The 6,000-nt window shown below is 39.3% G+C and overlaps 1 pseudogene across 1 annotated transcript in view; it reads left to right on the forward strand.

Moving 5' to 3' along the window:
- Nucleotides 1-6,000, forward strand: part of LOC144498828 (inner centromere protein-like) — a 44,243-nt pseudogene that overhangs the window by 21,068 nt on the left and 17,175 nt on the right. The window contains exons 10-12 of the transcript XR_013498757.1: nt 1,336-1,453; nt 3,724-3,858; nt 4,401-4,591. The product of XR_013498757.1 is annotated as an inner centromere protein-like (transcript). The remainder of the gene's footprint in view (nt 1-1,335; nt 1,454-3,723; nt 3,859-4,400; nt 4,592-6,000) is intronic.

Genomic DNA, 6,000 nt, shown 5'->3' on the forward strand with positions numbered 1-6,000 from the left:
GGAAATCAGAAACACAAAGGGACTTGGGAGTCATTGTTCAAGATTCTGATAAGGTTAACGTACAGGTTCAGTCAGCAGTTAGGAAGGCAAATGCAATGTTAGCATTCATGTCAAGAGGGCTAGAATACAAGAGTAGGGATGTACTTCTGAGGCTGTATAAGGCTCTGGTCAGACCCCATTTGGAGTATTGTGAGCAGTTTTGGGTCCCGTATCTAAGGAAGGATGTGCTGGCCTTGGAAAGGGTCCAGAGGAGGTTCACAAGAATGATCCCTGGAATGATCCCTGGCGGCATGGTAGCACAGTGGTTAGCACTGCTGCTTCACAGCTCCAGGGTCCCGGGTTCGATTCCCGGCTCGGGTCACTGTCTGTGTAGAGTTTGCACATTCTCCTCGTGTCTGTGTGGGTTTCCTCCGGGTGCTCCGGTTTCCTCCCACAGTCCAAAGATGTGCGGGTTAGGTTGATTGGCCAGGTTAAAAATTGCCCCTTAGAGTCCTGGGATGCGTAGGTTAGAGGGATTAGCGGGTAAATATGTGGGGGTAGGGCCTGGGTGGGATTGTGGTCGGTGCAGACTCGATGGGCCGAATGGCCTCCTTCTGCACTGTAGGGTTTCTATGATTTCTATGAAGAGCTTGTTGTATGAGGAACGGTTGAGGACTCTGGGTCTGTACTCGGAGTTTAGAAGGATGAGGGGGGTGATCTTATTGAAACTTACTGCGAAGCCTGGATAGAGTGGATGTGGAGAGAATGTTTTCACTAGCAGGAAAAGCAAACTCCAGAGGGTACAACCTCCGGCTAAAGGGACGATCCTTTAAAAGAGAAATGAAGAGAAATTTCTTCAGCCAGAGTGGTGAATTTGTGGAACTCTTTGCCGCAGAAGGCTGTGGAGGCCAGGTCATTGAATATCTTTAAGACAGAGATAGATAGGTTCTTGATTAATAAGGGGATCAGGGGTTATGGGGAATGGGGATGAGAAAAATATCAGCCATGATTGAATGGCAGAACAGATTCGATGGGCTGAATGGCCTAATTCTGCTCCGATGTCTTATGGCCTTGGATGATGGTGAACGAGCTTGATCAATGGATCTTTTTCCTCCTTGCTTCTGCTTCGAAGTGCAATAGTTAATGGAAGAGTGAAGATCATTGCCAAAGCATTTGCCATAGGACTCTGGTTTCTATTTGTGCATGATCAGGTACAACCTGTGTTAAATATCTTGAAGCAAAAGGGGGTCCAAGTTCTGTAATGAAATAAAATGAAGTATAGGATTGCATTGGCTCAGATCATGCTGTTTTGGTCATCTGGTTTGGTGCATAATTAGCATTATCTTTTGCTCTTAGGTGCAAAGATAGTTGCAAGTGGGGAGTGGAAGATGTGCTTAATCATACTGTGGTATTGAACTGTGATGATTCTCCACCAAGAAAGAAGACCCCTTCGCCACCTTGTCCTGCTAGCAAGGTAAGTCTCGCAAGCAAAACTTTCTATAATCTTGGCATTGCCTCATATTTTAAAAAATAAACCTAATTTTTAAAATATATACTTGTTAAACCTCCCTGTCGCCCAGGTGGATGAGAGGGATGCTATTTTTGATGTTCTTCACACCTTTGTCGCCGAGGGGAAACTAGATTTTGAGACCAGAAAAGATGATCTAATTTTATTGGAGAACTAGCATAGGAGCAATTCTTTAATTTCCAGTCTGTTTACCATGCCCACTTTAATTTTTAAAAAATTATTTGCAAATTCCCTTTGTAAAAGCTTCCACTACATTTTTGTGGAATTAGAAACAAACAGCGATTATCTTACTGAGTGGCAGAGCAGGGCACATGGCCTACTTCTACTCCTTTTTCATATGTTCATGAGTTCAATGTCCACCAAAACATAAGCAGGTAGTTCAGGTAATCAATGGAAGTGATTTTTTTCTATTTGTCCCTTCAAAAACTTTTATACTTTTAATCACCTCTTGACCTTCTCTGGCAACAAAAATAAGTATTTATATTTCTGGTAATTATATTGGTAACTTTCCTCTGAACATATCTATGATTTTGCCATCCTCAAGTAAATTTCCCAAATGGATAATCTTTTCTAAGTTTGAAAGGGTAAGTGGGCCCAATACTATCCAACAGTATCGGCCTGATTGTTACAATCCAGGACAGAAACTCCAAAATATTTTGAAGTCCACCTAGACCCATAAATCTTTTGCTATTTGGATTTGGCTCGGGTAAAGGTAAGCATGAGATGTTTCACTTGAGGTATGATTCAATGGCCCACGAGGGAGCTTTTATCAACCAAAATTTATTTAAGAATACAGTTAATACATGTAAAAGTTATTGGTAATTTTCTCAATTGCAAACAAGAAAAAAAACCAATGATATTGCATAAGCCTTAACATCTAAATGCACTGTTTCAATACAACAAACCTCCTTATAAACATACACTTGTCCCAGGTTTAGCACAGAAAATAAGAATGCTAACGTGGTTTTGCAGCTCAGCGATATCTGCTGTGAATTAGTCCTTTTGGATATAATTGAAACTCTGACTTTCCAGCCTAGTAACTTCCAGTTGACCTCAAGGTAGAGCTAAAGCCAGTGCTGGCCTCTACATTTGTGCCAGCAAATCACTCTCAGCAAGGTTTTCACTGCAGGAAGACACAAAAAACTGCTTCCAACATAGCAGAGTTTCTAATAACCGGGAGAGAGACACTGCCTTCAGCCAGGAGTCCACACGCCTTCTAACTTAAAAAAAACAGTTATCAGCCAAAAACTGAAGACAAAAGAACTCTTGTCACCTGACCTGTCAATCATTCTTCCCCCAACAATTCAAAGGGATCGTAAACTCATAAAACTCCAGGATGTTGTATTAAGCCCGGATTAAAAATAAACAAAACCCCATTTAAGCAGCAATAAAAGGACATCTATGTAGACAGGTCGGCGACAATGAGGAGAAAAAAGCACAGCTGCTTACAAACTACAGAGAACCTGACTTAAACAATGCATTTCTTAAAGCGCAGTAGCTTCACATTGACAAAACTTCCATGTCCAAGAATATTTGAAAATTTGATGTTGGAGCTTCTGCTATTTCCTCTGGTTTGTTCAGTATTTTGAGATCATGCTCTCAAGACCCTAATGATTTTTGGGCTTTTGAGTTTTGTATATTTTTCAGTACTGTCCACAGTCATGGTATCCAATTGCTCCTTCCCATCAACCTTTTCACTCCCATTGCTATACGTTTGAGGCACATGACAAAGTCCTCAATTTAATAGCATCACCTCTTTAATTGGCCTTAGTTTTTTTTAAATTGAAACTATAAAACCCCTCACTGCTTTCTTATAACTATAAGTTTTTGTATGTGGTCCTTTCCTAATTTTTTTTCTTTGCTTGCCCTCTGGTTTGAATCACTATTTGTGAGATTTGAGGAACACCATACAAAATTATTGGTTCGTATGGTCTGGCACAGTGTAGAGTTTTTCACTGTCTACAATCTGATGCATGATGAATACATATTTCAGCTTACTGAAGGCAAAAAGCAAGGCGTATGAATTTCTGGTCCCATTTATCACTTGGTGCAGAAATAAGATTGCAATCCTTATATATCAAAAATCTTTTATTTGCCATCTATTTTGTTTCTCCAAATTTTTAAGTTGCTTCTTAAATGTGATTGCAAATATTTCTACTCCCACTCCCTCAATCCCAGCATACACTGAGTTTGCTTGAACAATTTTGCTTTTGTAGGTACTTCGACCGAAACACAAAAGTTTCCTCCACACAATTCAGAAAAATCAATTGCTGATGACTCCCATTTCTGTTGGCCGCTCAATGGTGAAGTCCTTCATTAAACGCAACACACCTTTGAAAATTGATCCCAAGGTAACTACTCCTGCCTTGTCTTCAGGATGTTTATATATCTTTATATACAAAAAATTGTGGATGCCTTACTCACTGCTAGTGGGAAAATTGCTTTTATTTTAGCCATGAATGTATTAATTTATTCTATCAATTAAATGCTTAATGACTTTTAATTTCCTCAGTTTGACAGTGTTCATATTAAACAAATCTTTACAGATTGGATTTTGGGATTTGACATGTATGGGTTTGAAGCCTCCCTGAAATAACCCATACCATATCTTGTATTCTCAGTGGAATTTTATTTTGCTTTCCCGGTCTTGGAGACTGTCCTCTAAGGGTGCCCTACCCTGTTGATTTCTGGTTATTCAAATAGCTTGGGAGAGGGAGATTAATGGAAAAGATGTTTATAAGGACATTTGATTTTAAATGTAAATCAGAGGGCAATGGACTTCTGATCTGAGCCTGACTATCACTATTTTTTTTGAAGGGTATTTTTTCACACTTGAGTAAAAATCACCTTGTGTATGAGCGGCTGCCTTGTAATTGCCTTTTATATATCTTAGGAAAAGGAAAAGATGCGTTTGGAAAATCTAAAGAAGAAGCAAGAACAGGAGGAAGAAAGGATGCAAAGAGCAGAGGAAGAGAAGAAACATAAATTGGAAGAACTTAAAAAGTAGGAAAATCTGTTGTCTCAATGCCGTATTGCAGGCTGAGGGATAGAATATATCTGATAAAACACTGAGCACAAATATTTGTGAGAACTCTTTCTTTCTGCTGGATTGCTTTTTTTTCCCACTAAATATCTGATTCTTGCCCTGCTGACTCCAGATATGGCCACATCTTTCACTCTTCAAAAATTAGATTTCAAAGCTTGGATCCCATTGCACAATTTGAAAAGAAGGGAATTTTCAATCCTGGCCAGTGTGTTCCACCCAGCGAAAGCTTCTCATTCTTTACTGGGGCCATTTCAAACTAATTGTATATTAAGTATGCTGGAGTGTGATGAACTGCTATATCAATGCAAGTTCTTTAACAAATATTGATTGCAAACTAGGAAATGAACCTTTGTATCTCAAATAACCCCAGTAATTTTAGTGCCTGTAAATCTCTGCAAATCCTATGTTGCTTTTTGTCAGGTTTGGCAGTTTGCTAGAAATATCATACTGACTTGAAATGTCCAGACATTCTTTTGTCATGGATTTATTTGTCTCTTTTTTTGCTACATTTTCAAATGCTACTCCTCACTTGGCCAAACTCTTCCTCCTTGTGCTGGTGTATAGTTCCGTGGAAATTGGTAGCTTTCTAATATTTTGTCCTAGTGGCTATTTGTGAGCCTCCTTGATGGTCAATGTTATCAGACTGTTAGAACATGGATGGGGCTTTGTCTATATTTCAAGCCTTGTATAGAGGATGCATGTTGTCCCACGCATTATATTCCTTCTATCTCGATGTTTGGTCTGGTGGGTCAACTGTCACAATGTAGCTACAGATTCTAACCACTAGATGACTCTGCAAAGTCACTGAAAGTTCTGCCTTATTTATTTCCATCACGTATGTAATAAATATTAACTGATCAGCACAACAGGAAATTCATGTTTATATACAGTGTCTCATCGCATCATTTTGTGTGCCAGTATACAAACCAGCAAAAGGTGTCAGGAAAGAGTTGACACTAGATTTTCAATGGAGCTGAAGCAAAATATAGAAAATGAATTAAAATGAGGAGTGTGACTCTGTTCTGCGCCTCATCATAAATATTTCTCTGAACAAAAGTTATTTTCAAAGATTAAAGCATTATACACGAATGGTTTTTGCTGCATAAACAAATTGCTGGGTCCTAGATTAGTTTTGTGAATCAGTGAAGGGTGGAGGTAATTTCGGGTAAGGCAATGGCTTGGACAACCTGGAGAAATTCTAAACAGTGAAAATTTTCAAAGAATAAGAAAATAAGCAGGATAACTGAAGCAACATGTTAATGGAGTTGGGACAGTGTTTGAAGACTCGAGAAAAGCAAGCTGCACAGGGTTTTGTTAAAATGGGGAACAGTATGGTAAAGGTAAAATTGTCATAGTCACAGATGATCATAGGCTGCTCTTTCCTTTGAGGAGGAGAGCTCACTGGTGGTGATTTAACCTGAGGTTCACCACTCCTCGGGTAAGGTGC

Source organism: Mustelus asterias, chromosome 9, assembly GCF_964213995.1.
Source record: "Mustelus asterias chromosome 9, sMusAst1.hap1.1, whole genome shotgun sequence".
NCBI lineage: Eukaryota > Metazoa > Chordata > Chondrichthyes > Carcharhiniformes > Triakidae > Mustelus > Mustelus asterias.